The 18,319-nt window shown below is 44.8% G+C and overlaps 1 long non-coding RNA gene across 1 annotated transcript; it reads right to left on the bottom strand.

The window, feature by feature from the left end:
* Nucleotides 1–10,019: 10,019 nt before the first annotated feature.
* On the bottom strand, nucleotides 10,020–17,538 carry LOC138921650 (uncharacterized). Its single transcript, XR_011434392.1, has 2 exons — nucleotides 13,335–17,538; nucleotides 10,020–12,265 (listed from the first exon to the last, which is right to left on the bottom strand). It is a non-coding gene; the product is annotated as an uncharacterized lncRNA (long non-coding RNA).
* Between the last annotated feature and the right edge of the window lie 781 nt (nucleotides 17,539–18,319).

Below are 18,319 nucleotides of genomic sequence, written 5' to 3'. Positions count from 1 at the left end.
AAGTTAGCACAATCTTGTAAAAAAAAAACTGAATGGGGTTCACCAGGCTTCTTGGCTGAGTCTTTCTAACTTGCTGGTCCTGCAGAGATGGGAAGACAAAAGCTGAACTCTTTTCTGATTGGCCATACTCTGCAGTAATTGTCAATTAAGGAATGCCCAGGAAATTATTTAATGTAGTCTCAAGCCAAACATATTTGTTCCAAAATTTATTTCAGCTTTCATAAGGCTAATCATACAGCAGTTCAGTGAATACCACAGGAACAAAATGTCACTTAGAAGATGTGGCCACTGCCATTTCCCCTAAGCCACACCTCACCTGAAAGAGGGTAGCACGTGTGTACCAGGTGTTGTTTCTATTGGATTCACATGAATAGATTTTTAAAGGAAAATAAATATATTTCTAGATTTTCTTAAAAATGTGCTCCCTAGGGACAGCCCGGTGGCATAACAGTTAAATTCACACACTTTGCTTTGGTTAAGTTCACCAGTTTGGATCCCAGACGTGGACCTACATATACAGTATATGTATCCTACATATACAGTAGAGGAAGATGGGCACGGATGTTAGCTCAGGGCCAATCTTCCTCAGCAAAAAGAAGAGGAGGATTGGCGGAGGTTGTTAGCTCAGGGCTGGTCTTCCTCAAAAAAAAAATAAATAAATAAATAAAAAGCATTCCCTGTTGGGCCAACTCAAGTTCCTTTTGAGGACAAAATATTAATGTTGATATCTAAGCTGACAACATAAAATGCCTTTTTAAGGAAAACAGTGTGAAATCTATGGAAACTGTACACGCAACCCGTGGCCTTGTGGAGACGCGAAGGGCATCGGGGGCCCAGCACAGAGCGATGACCCAGGAAATGCCCGAGATGCTCTTTCGTTTCCATCCTTCCAGAGGTCACTGGCATACAGTGTATAATCATTACTATTATTTCCTTAAGTTTGAATAATAGTTGAGTCTCTTTACTGAGAAAGAAATGACCACCCGTTATCAGGTTAAGAAAGGAAGAAGGCAAGAAATAAATCCATAAAAACGACCAAAGACTATAAGGGGTAAAACTTAGAAGATCGTTCTCTCCTAGACTCCACACTAGGCTTTGGAAGGAATTGGAACCAGTCATAATCCGTACTGACTTGAGAAAATCAAGCATATGCATGGGTGACATGTGGCAAATTCTTAAAACCATGGTAGTTATTTTCTTAGAATATAAACAGTCACTAAAAACATGATATTTATAGGAAATTTCAAAAAATCCTACAGAATCAAATGCCTTCTCCTGGCAAAAGCTTTTGAAGTACATCACAGTATTCATAATTACAGAATAATGACTATCGTGGTATGGAATTCTCTTTTATAAAAGAAGAGAAATTTGACATGTGGTGTGTCATTAGAATCCAGAAGTGAACGAGGCTCCTTGAGAAGACGAAATTGAGGACAGGAGAATTTACTATGTGAAATGCAAATTTCCAGTTGCAAGAACACAACCAAATTCCAAGTACCAGAAGCCCCAATTCTGGTTCTTCTCCTTCCATGGACTAGTTTTCTTCGTGCCCTTGACTTTAATTTCTACATCTGTTTGAGAAAGAAAAAAAAAGACGAATGCTTGTTTATCTTGTTAGGAAAATGTAAGTACAGGACGGACGAGCTAACCTTGACAAATGATCTTGTAAGAAGAAATAGTGTTTCATGAAGTGTTTAGCTTAAAAAATAACTACAGCAATAAAAATGAAATGTATAACCCTTTCTGTATCAATGTTTGAGATATGAGAAGAATTATCAGAGGAAACACATGGGAAGATACCCCTTAAGACAATAAACTAACAAAACTAAATACAGTCTTTGTTGTTGGCGCCAACAAACCAGATACTGTACTAGCATTTCCCCTGATTAATCTCCATCAGTGCATTAAAATTCCTTTTCTTTAAAAGGTGAATTGGGAGTCACAGATGCAGAATGTCAGTGAACAGAAACTAGCCTGTCTAGGTAGTGAGTAGAACCAGAGAGATATCCTTTTCAGGCTGGGACATCAGGAAGTTTGTAAGACGATGAACCAAATGACAGTCCTCCACAAGTCAAGGATGGAGGCATCCCGTGGGCGGGTACCAGACTACAGCCTCGCTTCCACAGGCGGGTGACTCTGTCACTCTTTCGTGAACAGTGTTTCTATTTATTCACATAAAGCAAAGCACTGATGCAATCCTAGAAGATAAGTTACTCTGTATTCATCAAACACCCAAGGCAGCACTGGACTCGCTTTAGTGCTTAAGAGATGATAACTGATTCGTTGCTATGGGAATTTTTTAAGGTTTCAACAAAACTGTGTATGTCCGTGTTTGTGTGTGTGTGTACATGGAACACATTGATTTCCTGGAAAAAGTAAAGAGTACAGAATTGTCCAGTACTCCCTACCCCGTTTGACTTGATTCTTTGCTCGTGCAAGCAAAAACCTCACGTGCGCTCTGAGTCCTGCATGGTTCCCGCCACAAGGGCAGGCCTCCTGCTCCGTCCCTGCTGTCTCAGCGGTGTGGCAGAGCGCTCGGTTCACATTGAGTCTCTGGACAAGGTTTTGCTAAATAAAGGAATATTTGAGGTGCCGGAGGTTGGGGGTGGTAGAGGGCGTACATAAAAACGATGGACAGGACCCAAAGAAATCTACCTCCCACTATGAGCATATTGATTATTGATTTTGCCAACGTGCTGTAGGGGTAGAAGATTGGTGATTTTTTTTCCTGGTTTTAAATGCAAACTCTTTAACATGAATCTGGAGTATGTCCATGTGAACAATGGTCAGGAATCTTCAGAGCAGGACACTATCTTAAAAAGCAAATGTCCCTTTTGTATGACTAGGTTATTTCTTGAGAACAGTTCAACCTAACCTTGTGTTCTCAGACTCGTGCAAGGAATGAAGTAGGATGTATTTCTTGGAAGGGTCAAAAAGGTCTTGGGAAAAATCGATTCTGGTTCCTCCCCTAAATCCCCAATGGGACTTCTCCCCACACTATGATGGAAAGTGTGTGGCCCTGGTCCCAGATAGGGCAGAGGGAGCTCCTGGGTCGTGCTGGGGCAGCCAGCCACTGTGAGTGGCCCCCTCAGCCTACACAGGAGCGTGTGTCAGGGACTCACGGCATTAGGAGCCCCCCATTGCCTTCTCCTAACAGCCCCGAGTCCCCAGCCAGACCCTTCTGCACCTCCCACCTCTGTGCAGGTTGCCCATGGATGAACACAGATGTTCAGAGAAACACCTGGACCCGGAAGGAGCAGGCAGATGGGGCAGCGGGTGGCCAGAGTGGCCCCCAATGTTATACAGTCATTGCATAACTGAGGGAGGCCTCTGAGGGCTCCCCAGGAGTCTGGGGTGACTGGAACTGGGTCTCAGAATTTATTAGATTTGAAGAGAAGAAATGTGACAGTTTCTGCACAACTGCATCGATGGGCTGAGTTTCTTCCTACAAGGAAGTAACACAAGTTAGGTTTTCCTCACCACGGACGGGGGGTCATGCTTGCCCTGGACGTGATCTTACAGCCGTGAAGTTTCAGGGGCTTCCTGAAGAATAACATTGCATGTGGAGCTGGGCCAGCTTGACAATGAAAGCAAATGACTTTGTGCTGTTGTCCCCAGCTGTAATATTTGATCCTCAGCGGGTAGTGTCCACAACGTAGTCAAAATCAACATGGTAATTCAGATCGACGTCCCACCTCTCTGTGCACCTGCCGCCTGAGTGGGGCCCGCCTGGAGCTCTGGATGGGGGAACAAGAACATTTGCTCTTTCTGCCAGCAATCTCATTTCTTTGTGTGTTTTCATAGACCTGGATTTCTTTCCTATAAAAATACTGAGTTCTCAGCTATTTAAACCAATCTCAGCAACCTTCTGATTTGTTTATTGCGTGCAGCTTTTTGGTTCTCTGGCTTGATTTTCTTTAAAAACAGCCTTTTGTCTCCTGTTCTGAATATGTTTTTCTTCCACACAGCTGATTACCACAGCCTTTTAGATGGCGCTTCTGTCAGCTGAGAAGGCTTGGCTGGACTCTTTTTTTCTTCTTCAGTAAAAATAGATGTTTTCTGATTGGAGCTTATGGAATTTTCTCTGCATTGTCACATGCTTGTCCCTCATCAATATAAAGCTTTGCTCTCTCTTCAGAGATGTTTTCTAAATGAACTTTTGAACAGCCAGAAGAGAGGGAAGAGAATTTTTTCCTGTCCTCTAGGTCTTGTGTCATTGATTAGCTGGTAGATGGGACCCCGGGGACGGTGGTTAAGACATGTGCCTAGTCTGTCGACCTCGCCTTCCTTGGGAAGGGCAGCGGAGGGGACTGAGAGGTCGGCTGGAGTCTGAGGCCAGCGGGATACAAGTGAACACAGAACGTGGGGGGCCCTGACCCCCTCACTCCGTATGTGCCTTCTCCCTCCCCTGACCAATGCAGCGTCATCAGACCCTGGGGGCGTGGAGTGTGACTGAGCAGGGAAGTGACACCAAGAGGAGCCACACTTGCCTGAGGCCCCAGAACTTCTCCATCCCAAGGCAGAGTGAGGGCGGGGAGGGACCAGGAGAGGGCAGGACTTAGGCCCATCTCAACCCCACCCGGGAAACCAGTGCCCTCCCAGCTCTTCTGAGACTGCCCTCAAGAAACCGGTCTGAACTGTAGCCTCTTTTGGTTAGCCCCGTCCCTTCACCCAACTTTTCTTCTTATCTATTAGATTTCCTCACTAACTAACTAACCGAGATAGGAGGGCAAAGCTGTTTCCAGCAGGAGCCCAGATAGCCCTTTTCCATCATTATTGACAAGCAGCTACAGCCAAAAGAAAAGGAAATTAATAAAGTGATGTCCCTGGGCCCTCTGACATGTCAGATTTGTTTACAGTGCTTGTCAGTGTGCCAGGAACCGTTCCATATGTCCTGGGCGTAAAACCCAAAGGAAGTAGACAGAATTCCCTGTCCGGGTCCCATTTTGGTTGGAGGAGACTGACAAGAAACACACAAATGAGTCCTGCATAGTGTGGCATGTGGACAGGCAACGCCAGGCAGGGGACGCTCTAGACAGAGCAGTCAGGGAGGGCCACACCCGAGACGATCCCCACCAGCACTTGGAGACCACGAGGGAGCTGGCCCAGTGGCTGTGTGCATGGGGGCAGCCCTGGCAGGCCAGCCAGCGCAGCACCTGGAGGCGGCAGTGTGCTCGGCGTGTCCTCGGAGGTGATGTCAGGGGTGTCCTCGGAGGTGTACTAAGGGGTGTACTCAGGTGTGTATTCAGGTGTGTACTCGGGCGTGTACTGAGGCCTATGTTCAGGCCTGTACTCAGGTGTGTATTCAAGCATGTACTGAGGCCTATGTTCAGGCATGCATTCAGACATGTGCTCGGGCACGTACCCAGTTGCATTGTCGAGGAGGAAAGACAGCAAGGAGGTGGGTTTGGCTGGTGAAGCGGGAGCAAAAATGAAGGCAGTAGGAAGCTTAAGAAGAAACGCTCACCCAGAATATCCCCTCTTGCAGTCATCTTTGAGCACACAGCATATTAAAAATGTTCTCCAACGTTATTACCTCCTCAAAATCATTTTGAATTTCTGTGTAGGGTTCCCTGCGGTTCCTGGAGTCACTCCCCACAGAAGCACATCTTTGCCTGGGTGAGCATCTCTGTGCCCGGAGCTTAGCAGTGTGATTAGGGAAAATTCCCAAATGTGGGCTTGCTGGGCAAATGGGTCCAGACAGTCTCATGCCTCTTGTTATATGCAACAATAAAACATTTTCAAGGCGAGGTTCATCTTACAAATAAGAAAAATGAGCTTTGCTTATGTGGGTGATTTTAAAAGTGGCCTGAAAGATCCTCGTGACTCAAACATACTTTCCATTTTGTCACATTTTCATGAAAGCAAATATAAGAGCATTAAAAGGATCGATTTATTGATGTAAATTAAATAATATTCATGTTTCTTGCTAGAAAAGCTGAAAAAGGTAAATGTATATTCTACAAAAACTAGATAGAAAAAATACTGAGCAGCAATTACAAAGAAAAAGATCATTTAATGACTATTGTGGGGAAATGGACCATTTGGAAAAAAAAAATAGTTCAAAGTCTCTCTTCCCAAATATACAAAATTAGTTAGGGATAATTAAAATCTTCATTGTAAAATATGAAATCACAACAAAAAAGAAAATATAGGTGAGTATTTGTCTGACGTGGTTGGGGAATAACTTTTTAAGCATAAATAATGGAATGAATCACAAAGGAATGGAATAATAGACAACATAAAATTTAAAGACTGTACTTAATGTTGTAAAGTGAACAATAAAGGTTTGCAACAACCACTTTTTCATAACTCACGTTATTACAAGATTTGAAATAGACAAATCCAGATCTTCATTACCGTGAACATATTTATGAAATATTCCCTTTCTTTTCTGATTAGAAACAAAAATTTCCACCTTTCTCCCTACTTGGGGGGAGGGAGTCTTTCTAAACATGAAATCGAAGCATTATCCATATATTTCATTATGTGTCTGTATCACTTTTGATGTTTTCTACTACATTTTAATGAACCATCTGTCCAAAACTTATTTCCCCAAACTGAGAAATTAGTAATTGGGTAAATTATAGACTTGTTTATGCTTATGTTATTGGTTGTGTTTTAACGGTTAGCATCTGAGCTAAATGTTCCAAGAAACGAGGAGGCAATGACGGGCTTGGAAATAATACCCAACGCAGGCAACTCAAGATAATCAGGCTCAGTGTACAAGTGTGTGCTAACATTCACAGAGATCTTTGAGAGAACAGAAACGTACCTTACCGTGTGGCCTTGAGGAAGATTTTCAAGTGGCTTAGATTCACTTAAGCCAGATCAGGGCAAGAGCACACTTGTTCAGGATACTCACAGAACAACACACAGAATCAGGAAGATGGGGGAAATCAGTGACCACCACCGGAGCAGATGACTCAGCAGGCCACCTGAGTGTGGACAAGGACAAGGTGTGAAATCCACTTATGGAAAGAACATGGGGCTTTGGGTAAAAAGACCCACTGTCCACGCTCTGGCTGCTTTACTTAATCATCTCGTGACCTGGGTTGATGGCTTCCCTTCTCTGAGCTTCAGTTTCCTCCACAAAAATGAGAATCTTGGCATTCTCATCAACAGCAATAACAACCACACCTGTCTGAATACCACTGCCCCAGGGTGATGCGTGAGCTTCCCCAACTCCAGGACCTGCAGAAGGAGCAGCTCCTGCTTGTTCTGCAAGCAGCCAAAACACCACGAAATGGTATAAACTTGGAACCCAGCAAGGAAGGGCATGCCAAATGGAAGGAGGCAAAAGAGCCCCCTCCCCCTGAAAGCTGGCTGTGGATCAGAAGGTGAGGGAGCTAAGCACATGGAATGTTTGGAATAACTGGGGGAGATGAGTCCTATTGGGTTGAGAGAGTGGTGTTCTCAATGATGGGCCTTCCTCGTGAATGGGAGCCCCAGTTGGGCGTGTAGTGATGGGAATCTTTCCACCTCTATCAGCCTCACCATGTTGTCATGGGGATCATAGATGCCAATGTTTGTGAAAGAGCGGAGGGTTTTTATAAATCACAACCAACTGTACAAAGATTAATTTATTCTATCATTGTTGGCAAAGGGGTATTCAGCCCTCAAGTCTTCCTTCAAAATTTTCTTCTCCTTGAGGCTTTTTTGTATTCTTCCAAGTCCGTTGTGTGCTGTTGTGCGGGTGTTACACTGCACAACTCTGAGGGGCTGTTATATCAGGGGAGCCTCTGGCACTGTCCTGTGCCTACACAACTGTCTGTAGCCCCTACCCCCCTATGCTGATTCGTACGATACTTCTCTTAAATCCACACTGGACTTCATCAGGACCTTTATAACAATTACCTAAGTGCATTCCACTTACTTTCACACCTGTTCCTGGATGCTTTATACCCATCTGTTCACTCTTCTAACCTAGAATCAAATGATTTGAGAACAGAGACCTTGACTTTTTGACTTTATCTCTAACACCTACAGAGTGCCTGGGAATTTGCATAATGAATTAATAATGTGAATTATCATTGTGTTATAACTTGAAGGCTGCTTCCATCAGAGAACGATCAAACCTCCTTTCAGGTGGGACTGTGTGCCAAGTGATCCAAGGGCTAGCAAAGGTCGGGAAACAGACATGCATCTGGACCGGATGGTGAGAAGGATGGTATCATGGGTTTACTGGGAGAGTCTGCAGGCTGGAGCTAGACTGGGTCCAGCCTAAAAGAACCAGAGCATGGACCAGAGGGATTTTTACGTTGGTTGACAGTATTGATAGGGATAATGTTAGGGATTAAGTAAACTGCATCTTTTTTAAAGAAAAGATAAAGTTTGGTTTCATCTCTTAACGGACCAGCCTCCTGAAAGTAACAATCATGGACTATGTACAAAGTACAAAAACAACTACCCAAGGCTCTGAGTAAACAAAATCAGGCAGATTTTGGAAGGAAGACAAAATTTGGAAGAAAGAAATACCACATGGTGAGTTTCTTGTTTTACTATTTCTAGTCAGCCACGGTATGGTACAGCTAAAAACTCTGATTGAAAACCCACAGAGACTTCTGTTTCCAGCCATGATGGAGTAACAGAGGTGGGATTTACCCTCCTATCTTAAAGGAGAAGATTTATGAAGCAAATATATTTTTCAAAATATGTGAAACAATGGCTATGTGTCATATTTTCCTGATTCTTTGCATGGCTGATCATTTTGATTGGATGCTGGACATTTTAAATTTCAGCTCAGGACAGAGATCCCATTGACCATTTGTTTGAGAGAAGTGAAACAGATAAGGTGACATCCCACATTCCTGCCTGGAGAGAGTTTCTGGGTGACAGAGCAGGAAGCGGTCCAGACAGAGCCTTGTGATCCTCCTTGAATTGAGGAGACAGAATTTGGAATTTGGGAAGAGCAAGGCAGCTAGAGTTTCTGGTTTTCAAGTCACTGAAGATGGAGCTCCAGAAATATGAAAAGAAGCACCCTGAAAATGTGGCTGATACTGATCTGTGCATGTATATAAGGAAAGTATCAGAGGCCAGAGAAAGGACCGTCGTAAAGAAGCAGGTGGGACAATCCGTGGAGCATGCACAGGGCGGAGAATAGTTCATGTTTTCATGAGCTGAGTAGAAAGGCCTCCTAATGCACGGGCATCAGTAAAGTCCTCAAGAAAGGCCTTAGTGATGGGCATAAATTAGCCATAGACTGAAGGCTGACCTGAACCCATGTTCGGTGTTTTGAAGTAAGCTTTAAAGAGATTAAATTGATTATAAGAAACCATACACTGCATCCCAAAACAACACTCAACAACATTAATACAACAAAATTCAGCATCCAACAATGTTAAATTTAAAATGTCCACCATCCAACCAAAAATTGTCAGCCATGCAAAGAAACAGAAAAATATGACCCATAATCAATAGAAAAATCATTGAAGAAATAGAGTCAGAAATGACAGAGATGGGCCGGCCCCATGGCTGAGTGGTTATGTTTGTGCACTCTGCTTCAGTGGCCCAGGGTTTTGCTGGTTTGGATCCCGGGCACAGACATGGCACCGCTCGTCAGGCTGTGCTGAGGTGGCGTCCCACATAGCACAACCAGAGGCACTCACAGCTAGAATATACAACTATATATACTATGGGGCTTTGGAGAGAAGCAAGAAAAGAAGATTGGCAACAGTTGTTAGCTCAGGTGCCAATCTTAAAAAGAAAAATGACAGAGATGATAGTAATAATAAAAAAGATATAAAAACAGCTATTGTAAATATATAGGATATGTTTAAAAAGGAGAAAAAAGCATGAATGTAATGAGGAGAAAAACAAAAGTTATAAAAAAGATTGAAGGGGACTTCTGTAGATGAAAAAATAAAATATCTGAAATGAAAAACACATTGAATGGGATTAAAAACAGATTAGACACTGCAGAAGAAAATATCTATGAACTTTGAAGATATATCAATAGAAATTATCCAAAATGAAACACAGAGGGGTTATCACAACAGATCCTATAGACATTAAAAGGATAATAAGAGTCGTATGAACAACTTTATTCCAACAAATTCTACAACCTAGATGAAATAGACAAATGTCCAAAAAAAAAACCAACTTTCAAAATTGGCACAGACGAACAGAAAATCTGAATAACCCTATATCTATTAAAGTAACAGAATTAATATCAAAAAGGTTTTTGATATTTGGCCCAGATGGTTTCCAAGTGAATTCAGTCAAATATTCTAGAAAAAAATAATATGAATTTCACCTAAATTCTTTCAGAAAGCAGAGGAGGAAAAACCACTCCAATTACTGTATGAGTCCTGTCTAACATTAATACTAAAACCTGACAAAGACGTTATAAAAACAAAAACAAAATAAGAAGAAAAGCACAGATCAATAACCCTCATAAACACAAATTTTCTTAACAAAATACTAGCAAGTATAAATTAAACATATATGAAAAGAAGAATATATACTTATCAAGTACGGTTTGTCTAAGGAATGCAAGGTTGGGTTAGCATTTTAAAATCAATCACCACGTTAGCAAACAAGACGTAAAAAAAGTAATTTCTAAGTTAATTTAAAAAAAAAAGAAAACACATAATTGTTTTAATAGCTTCTGAAGAACCATTTGACAAAGTTCAATGTTTGTTCATGATTTTTAAGAAAAATCTTGGAAATTAATGGAAACTTCTTCAATCTGATAGAAGCATCTGTGTAAGATCTATAGCTAATACTATTCTTAATGATAAATTGTTATGTGTTTTCCCTTTAAGATAAAAAAAAAAAGACAAGGATGCCTTATCTTACCACTTGTCTTCAACATTGTCCTGGTGGTTCCAGGCAGTGCGGTAGGGTAAGATAAAGAAATAAAAGGCACAAGGATACAAGAGAAGAAAAAACGCTGTCTCTATTTGCAGGTGACATGACTGTGTATGTAGAAAACCCTAAAGAATCTATGAAATAATTACTATAACTAATAAGTGAATTTAAAATAGTGGTAGTTTATCAGGTTAATAAACAAATCCATACGTATATATTTGTAGCAAATAATTGAAAAATTAAATTTAAAACAAGTCCATTTACAATCCCCTCAAAAACGTAAAATATTTAAGCATAAATTTAGTAAAAGACGTCTACACTGAAAACTATAAAACATTGTTAAGAGAAATTAAAGAAAATCCAGGTAAATGAAGAGATACATCATATTCGTTGATTGGAAGACAATATTGTTAAGATGCCAGTTCTTCTCAAATTGATCTATACATTCAGCTCAGTAACTCAGTCACAATCAAAATCTCAGCAGATTTTTAAAATAAGAATTGGTGGGGCCAGCCCCACGGCTGAGTGGTTAAGTTTGAGCGCTCTGCTTCAGCAGCCCAGGATTTCACCGGTTCGAATCCTGGGTGTGGACACGGCACTGCTGGTCAAGTCATTCTGAGGCGGCATCCCACATGCCACAACTAGAAGGACCCACAACTAAAAATACACAACTGTGTACCGGGGGGCTTTGGGAGAAAAAGGAAAAATAAAATCTTTAAAAAAAAAAATTGGTAAGCAGATTCTAAAGTTTATATGGAAATTCAAAGGATCTAGAATATCCAAAGAAATCCCTTAAGAGAAAAACCAAGTTGAAGGGCTTAAACTATCTGACTTGAGGATTTGCCATAAAACAGCAGTAATCAACATAGTATGATACAGGCATAAGGATTGATAACGTGACGCTGGAATTTAAAGGCTTTTCATCTGAAGCGTTGCATGGGGTCTCTGAGCGGAGACATACAGTCGCAGAAGAAATGTCACTTGACGAGGACACCCTGCAGTAAGGAGTCGGGAGGGCGGGAAGCAGCACTGGGTTTGCTTGTTTGCATGGCTGTCCTCCGCATGTGGCTGTGATCCCCTCAAGGCGGGAGATATGCCTTCTTCTTTCTGCATGCCCAGGGCCCAGGGAAGGACAACTCAGTAGGTCCTCAGAAATGTTGAACAAGCAGAGACTGAGCTCCTGCCTTCTAGCCTGGCGGGGCGTCAGGTGAAACTTTGTACCTCACAAAGCCCGTTCCAACTCAGCATTACTTTATTGAGCCCCACTTGTCTGGATTTTAGCCCTGCTTTACCAATTTCACTTCCACATTCAGGATGGTTCCGCGACTTGCCCAGGATCACTCATGTCTGTGGCAGAACGAAAACTCAAATCATCTGTCTCTCATCCAGAATATTTCTTCATGCCTGTGGTCCCAGCTGAAGAACATGGAAACAAGAGACCCTCTGCTCTTTTCTGAAGAGAGAAAATAAGGGTAAAATTAATTGAGATCCTTCCATTCTACTTTCCAGCAAACACCCTCCTGTAAAAGAATTGGTCCTAAGAAAGTGTTGGCTGAAGACCTGTCTGTTCTGAAAGCACAGGAAAACACGATTGCTAAAATAGCATCCTTCTGTTATTATCACTATTGCTCACTTTCTTCTGAAAGTATGACCTCCGCTTGGAGGGGGAAATGGGCAACTGAAGCAGCCCAAAGAGAAATAGAGCTCATATTTTATCTTTTAAAGGCATGGGCATGTTCAGCTCAGTTAGTAGGAGATAAACACAGTGCACACAGGTACACACATGCATGCCCACCCCCACGTAAGAATAACTGAAAACCGGTGTTGGTGTTGAGTACTGGGTGGAAGGGTACCCTCCCCAAAATCCAGGTTCACCTGGAACCTATGAAGCTGACTTTATTTGGAAATATGGTCTTTGCAGATGTCATAAAATGGGTCATACTAGATGAGGGTGGGCCTTTCTCCAATGACTGATGTCCTTATAAAAAGAGAGAACTCTGGACACAGACACACAGAGGAGAAGCCATGTGAAGACAGAGGCAGAGACTAGACTCATGCAGCCACGAGCTAAGGAATGCCTGGAGCCACCAGAAGCTGGAAGGGGCACGAAGGATTCTCCCCTGGAGCATTCAGAGAGAGCCCAGCTCTGCCCACACCTTGATTTTGGACTTTTGGCCTCCAGAACTGGAAGAGAATAAATTCCCATTATTCTAAGGCACCCAGTTTGTGGTAATTTGTTAGTACAGCCCCAGGAAATTAATCCAAATGAGACCTTGTGTTCAAGCTACAGCTCCCGGCTCCTGTTCTCCGTGTTGACAGACAGATTTGCAGTCTCGGCATGCAAAGAAACAGGGAGTGAGAGTTAAAGCATCAGCCCCCTGGGGTGTGTTCTTACAACCACCCCTGCATCTTCCTCCCTTTGACAGGAGCCTCTCCCCTTGCAGGCAGAGCTTAATGCCTCCCAGAATGTTCGTCTAACACATAACGTGGGTGGAAGCTGGCCTGATGCCTGGAGTACCAACCTGATTCATCGCCAGCGATTCCTGCATACTAGGAAGTCTCGTCCCAGTGTCACTTCCCATGCAGAGGGACAGGGGACAGAGGTGGTGGCAGAGGGAGCACAGAGCGGCTGCAGTTCTGAAAAGGCCCAGACACTGTTCACTTCTGATGAAAACATCGCTCTATCTTTCTAATCTATAGACGGGTTATCGATTATTTGCATCAACAGATATTACTGAGAACAGCTTTTGGTGGGTTTATGGGCCAACATGAGCAGGCCCCCAAATTTAATTTTTCATTCCAGAGTTTAGAGGGGATAGGCTGGGTCCGTCACTCAACACCCATGTTTTGGGGGCACAACAGACACGAGATGCTGAAACCAGAGACTCCCTGCTAGACAGAAAGCGTTCCTCACGCCCACATGGTAGACGGGGCCCTGTCCATGGTTCTGGCCGATGCGTGTGAACGGGTGGCTGTCCTTTCCAGCAGAGGCGTCAAGAAGTGGCTGAGCCTTTCACCTGCCCTTCTCCCGTGACTCTTGGTTGGACGTCTAAACCTGGGGTCAGAGTTCAAGGAGGGGCCCGTGAACTCGAATGGGAAAAAAAAAATTATGTCTTTATTTGTACTAACCAACCTCTCTCTGATTTTCAGTATTTCCTTCAATTATGAATGCAGGTGGAAAAACATGGTGGCTGTGTCAGGATCGGTGATTTTGCTACTCCTCGAAATCACGTTTTCATGTTGCCTTCTTCGTTATCCTGTGTGTTTTAGTTTATGTTTAGTTTAAAGACATTATTCTGAGAAAAAGCCCATTCATCAGACCACCCAAAGAGGTCCATGGCACCCAAAATGATGAAGCCCAGCAATAAGGGGCCAGGGGGACAACAGGGCCACCACCCATGGGGCCCTGGATCCCCGAATCATCGTGTGGAATGCTGCCCGATGAGAAGGGACATCGCTACATCCTCAAGTGATGGATAGACTTGTAGTGTGGTAAGGGGCTGCAATGCTGTGGTCTATTCGTTATAGTGGCTAGCATCACCCCAGCTGGTACAGAAACATATGGGACAACCGAGGAGAGCATGAGTCTCTGCAGAATAGACCAACGTGGTCCAGGCAGCATCGTGGAGGCCCGATCTCCCATTCTCTTCGCTGGCCTCCTCTGCATCGCAGGGCCATCCGGGCCCATCCTGGAGGGAGTTCCAGGCCGGGAGTCTGAGTCAGGCAGAGTTGACGGTTCCTCCTGCAGGTCCGCAGAGCTCTCCTGCCCCTTCCTCAACCCCATCTAACCTTTCTCTCAGTGAGACTCAATGCCAAACATTTTTTGTCATTATCGTCCTGGCCTTGGAAAGGAGGCCATGGGTCATGTTGTCTGCTAGCTTTGCAAGGGCTGTACAACAGCTGAAAATGCTTGTAGGGTGATTCCCTCTCATGCGAGGGAATCCAGTGCTGTTTAACCAGGGTCTCTCTTCCCCCAGCAGCTCACAGGCAGCCAAACCCAGGGAACGCAGCCACGTACTAGGAATGTTGGATCCAAGGGGAGCTCGGAATAGGAGGCCATAAGGAAGGGCGAGTCAGGGAGAATGGCCCCTGGGCCAGCCAGCGAGTCAGCTGCTTCCCTGACCAGGCCCGAAGGCATCTCACCTGCCTCAGGGGCTTCTCAGCGAGTGACAGCTGCTAGACCTTGGAGACCTTCAAGCGTGCCAGACATACTTCTAAGCCCTTCGTATGCATTGGCTCGCCTGCCACAGGTGAGGGCAGTGAGGCACGGTCAGGAAATCAGGGTGCCACAGGGCTGGGATTCGAACCCAGGACTCTGCATTCTCTGCTGGTACCCTGACACCCTGGCCTGTCGGTTCGTGGCTGGTCTCACCCACCCCACCCCGTCTGTCCCTACTGGTCAGACTCAGCCTTTCGGCTGCCGTTGCAGGGCTTCTGAATATACCTGGGTCTGTGTCCCAGATATAGACCCTAGTCCTGATCTGTCTGACTGGAGACGTGTACAGCAGTAAAGAAACCTCTGGGCCTTCCTTCAGAAGGACACGGGGAGGGTGTTACATGGGCCAGGGGACTGCCCAGCTCTGTGGCCCTCAGTGTATCACCTGAAACCACAGTTGTCACACTTCATGGAACACAGTAATTACCTGGGACCCTAGTAAAATGCAGACTGATCCACAGGTCTAGGAAGGGCCAGAGACTCTGTGCTTCTGACCAGCTCCCGGTGACACTGATGCTGCTAGCCAGGTCCATGCTGGGGTAAAACGGACCTGTGGGAAGTGATTTTCGTGACCTTTAACATAAGCGTGAACATACCTGCTCAGCTCACCTCCCCAGGGCCAAGGGAGGAACAGCAGGAGGAGACACTGACCAATAAAGCATAGCTCACACCAAGGGACTTATCGCCTGGGGACATTTTGGGTTCCTGCTGTTGGTCCCTGTGGAACCAGAGGGGAGATCTGAGCTCACAGGTGCCCACAGCAGAGGCTGGCTGACTGTCCGGCCCAAGAGGAAAAGGACAAAGACGGCAGGTGCCACAGCAGGACACGAGCCCCAGAAAGACATTGACGGTTCCCTGCCTGGCTCTCCACATGGGTGAAATGGGCTCAGAGCAGCACAGCACGCTACAGTGCCAGGGGCAAAAGGATGCCGGGGAATCCTGGTGAGCATCTCAGCTGGGATGTAATTTAAGGATGCAAAAGGTGTGGTGCTTGTTGTCTCTTCCTTGCTCCTTGAAGGTTATAACTTTAAATGAAAGAGCCGCCGAACACCTCCCTGTGAATTCCAGTTGAAGAGGAAATTGGAGTCACTTGGGCTTTCTGGTCTACCCGATAACACAGCTCCAAGCTAACCACACAGCTGGCAGATAACACGGAAGACAGGACTCAACAGAAGGAACATGGGGGCATTCTAATGGAGTTACTGTCTCGGGCTCTAAACGCGGGGATTCTAGCCTGATCCTAACTAGACGTAGGCGTCAAACCCTCAGGTCACAGTTCCCAGCACCGAGATTAAAAAGTACAGCGTGTGGCTCTCTGTGTTGCATGCCACAATACAGAACATTCTCTTTTACTGGCCTGCTTCCTCCCTCCCTCTGCCCGCAGCCTTGACTGTAGCGGGCGGGCGGGGTACCAGGCAGCTGAGCGAGCTGGGTTTCCGCGGAGGTGTGACACACAGCTCGGTCCCCAGCGCACTCACACAGCGCTCTGCTCTGGACGCACACAAAAGCAAGCGGTGTAACATCCACCGCAGAAGACCAAGGACATCCCGGGGTCTTGACCTTCTGAGACTCTTTGGGGGGTTTAGTGTGAGGAGATTTCATTTTTTTCTGTTCTGGAAACTGCAGAAACAGGGGCGGGGTAAATTCTCTACTCATGAAATGAAATCGAATGCAGAAGCGGAGAGAAGGGAGACGCATGGGGGAAGGTGGACCATGAAGAATGACCTGCAATGTCTTCAATGGCCTCCTATGCTCCACAGCACCCCTGGTCTTGCATTTTGCTGCCCCATCTCAATGGATCATTTAAGCATCTGCCTTTGATAGGCAGGAGGAGGGAGGGACTACATTGCTCCTCTTCACCATGGTATCCTCAACCCAGAGCAGGCACTCCCTGAGTAATTGTTGAATAAATCGATCAATAAATAGAGGAGAAACTGAATGGGACGTACAAGAGTGGCAGAGGACAGCAGTAGCACCAGACTCTTTCACTGGGAGATTTTCTATTACCATAAATAATACACCCACAACACATGCATGTGTTTCTTCCCATCATAGAAACTTAAAGCATAACCCCGTGTGTATCTGATACACACTTTCCCCCTGAGCATCTATGTACTTTTTTCTTTAGGACATATAGGACACGAGTGAAATAGTTGTCATCTAGGAATCCTGGCGACTCTCAGATCCATGTCTTCAGCTCTGAGCCCTCTAGAAAGACCTTTTTCATGGCCTTTCAATCATTCCCAACAGACCTTCCGAAGGCCCCTGACACTCAGCATAGCCACTGTCCCACTTTCTCCCTCCACTCAACCAGCTGCTTGAGCAAGTTCTGAACTTCTGCAGTGGATAATAGTCCACTCCAGCACTAGGTCCCTCTTTGCCTTGTCTGTGCCTCCCACATCATCAGGGCTCAGTCTCGTTTCTTCCTTCTTCACCGTCTTTCTTCCATGGTTCCGTTCTGACATTTAATACCAGCTAAGATTCAACATGATCTCGGCACCTCAAGCTTATGGTCAGCGGACCTCAGTGCAGAGAATAATCCAAGAAAAGTATTCTTATAGATTCTGCAAGTGGTTCTTTTTCTTCTTTACTGGATTAATAATTTTGACGTTTGGAATTGCTGTGGCAGCTTTCTCCTCGAATCCTAAAACTTCCTCCCTTGCAATGACAATGATCGCTACCGTGACTGTTTTTCTCACTGCTATTGGAGTGGTAAGCTTTGAGGAAGTACGCCAAAAGTCAGAGGAACTCACCACTCTCAACTAGAAGAATCATAGAGGTATAGAGTTGAACAGGTCGAAATTTAGGTTTTAGCAACGGAGAAAGCAACAAGCAGCGCCTGCCTATAATCTTATCCGAAACCTAGGTATCTTTAGGCCTTTGGACCCTTTTAAAGCCTCTTGAGAATTTTAAAAGGAATAAATATTGGGTTTTTAAAAGCTTAAATAAAAAATACACCAGCCAGTGCCCAACCTCTGGCTGGTATATTTCCACCTGCTACTTAGCAATCACTAGAGGTCTCAGCCTTGCGTTCTAGATTCTCATTCTGGAAACCTGGTTTTGAAAATGTTGCTTCCTGCTAAACTTCTAGTAACTGGTTGTGTTCAGTCAAGGCCTCTAAGCTCCTTTGCCAGGCTTACCCTCTTGTTTACAAAGTCACCATTCCAGCCCAATGCTCTAAACCCTCTGCATGCCCTTTTCATTTCCTGCTCTGGGTGGTTGCTCATACCGTTCAGCCATCCTGGGAGCCCCTGCCTTGCTTTCCCACCTGTCAACATCCTCCACAGCCAG

The sequence above is a fragment of the Equus caballus genome, chromosome 31, assembly GCF_041296265.1.
Source record: "Equus caballus isolate H_3958 breed thoroughbred chromosome 31, TB-T2T, whole genome shotgun sequence".
Taxonomy (NCBI): Eukaryota; Metazoa; Chordata; class Mammalia; order Perissodactyla; family Equidae; genus Equus; species Equus caballus.
This window is presented reverse-complemented; position numbering and strand designations above follow the sequence as displayed.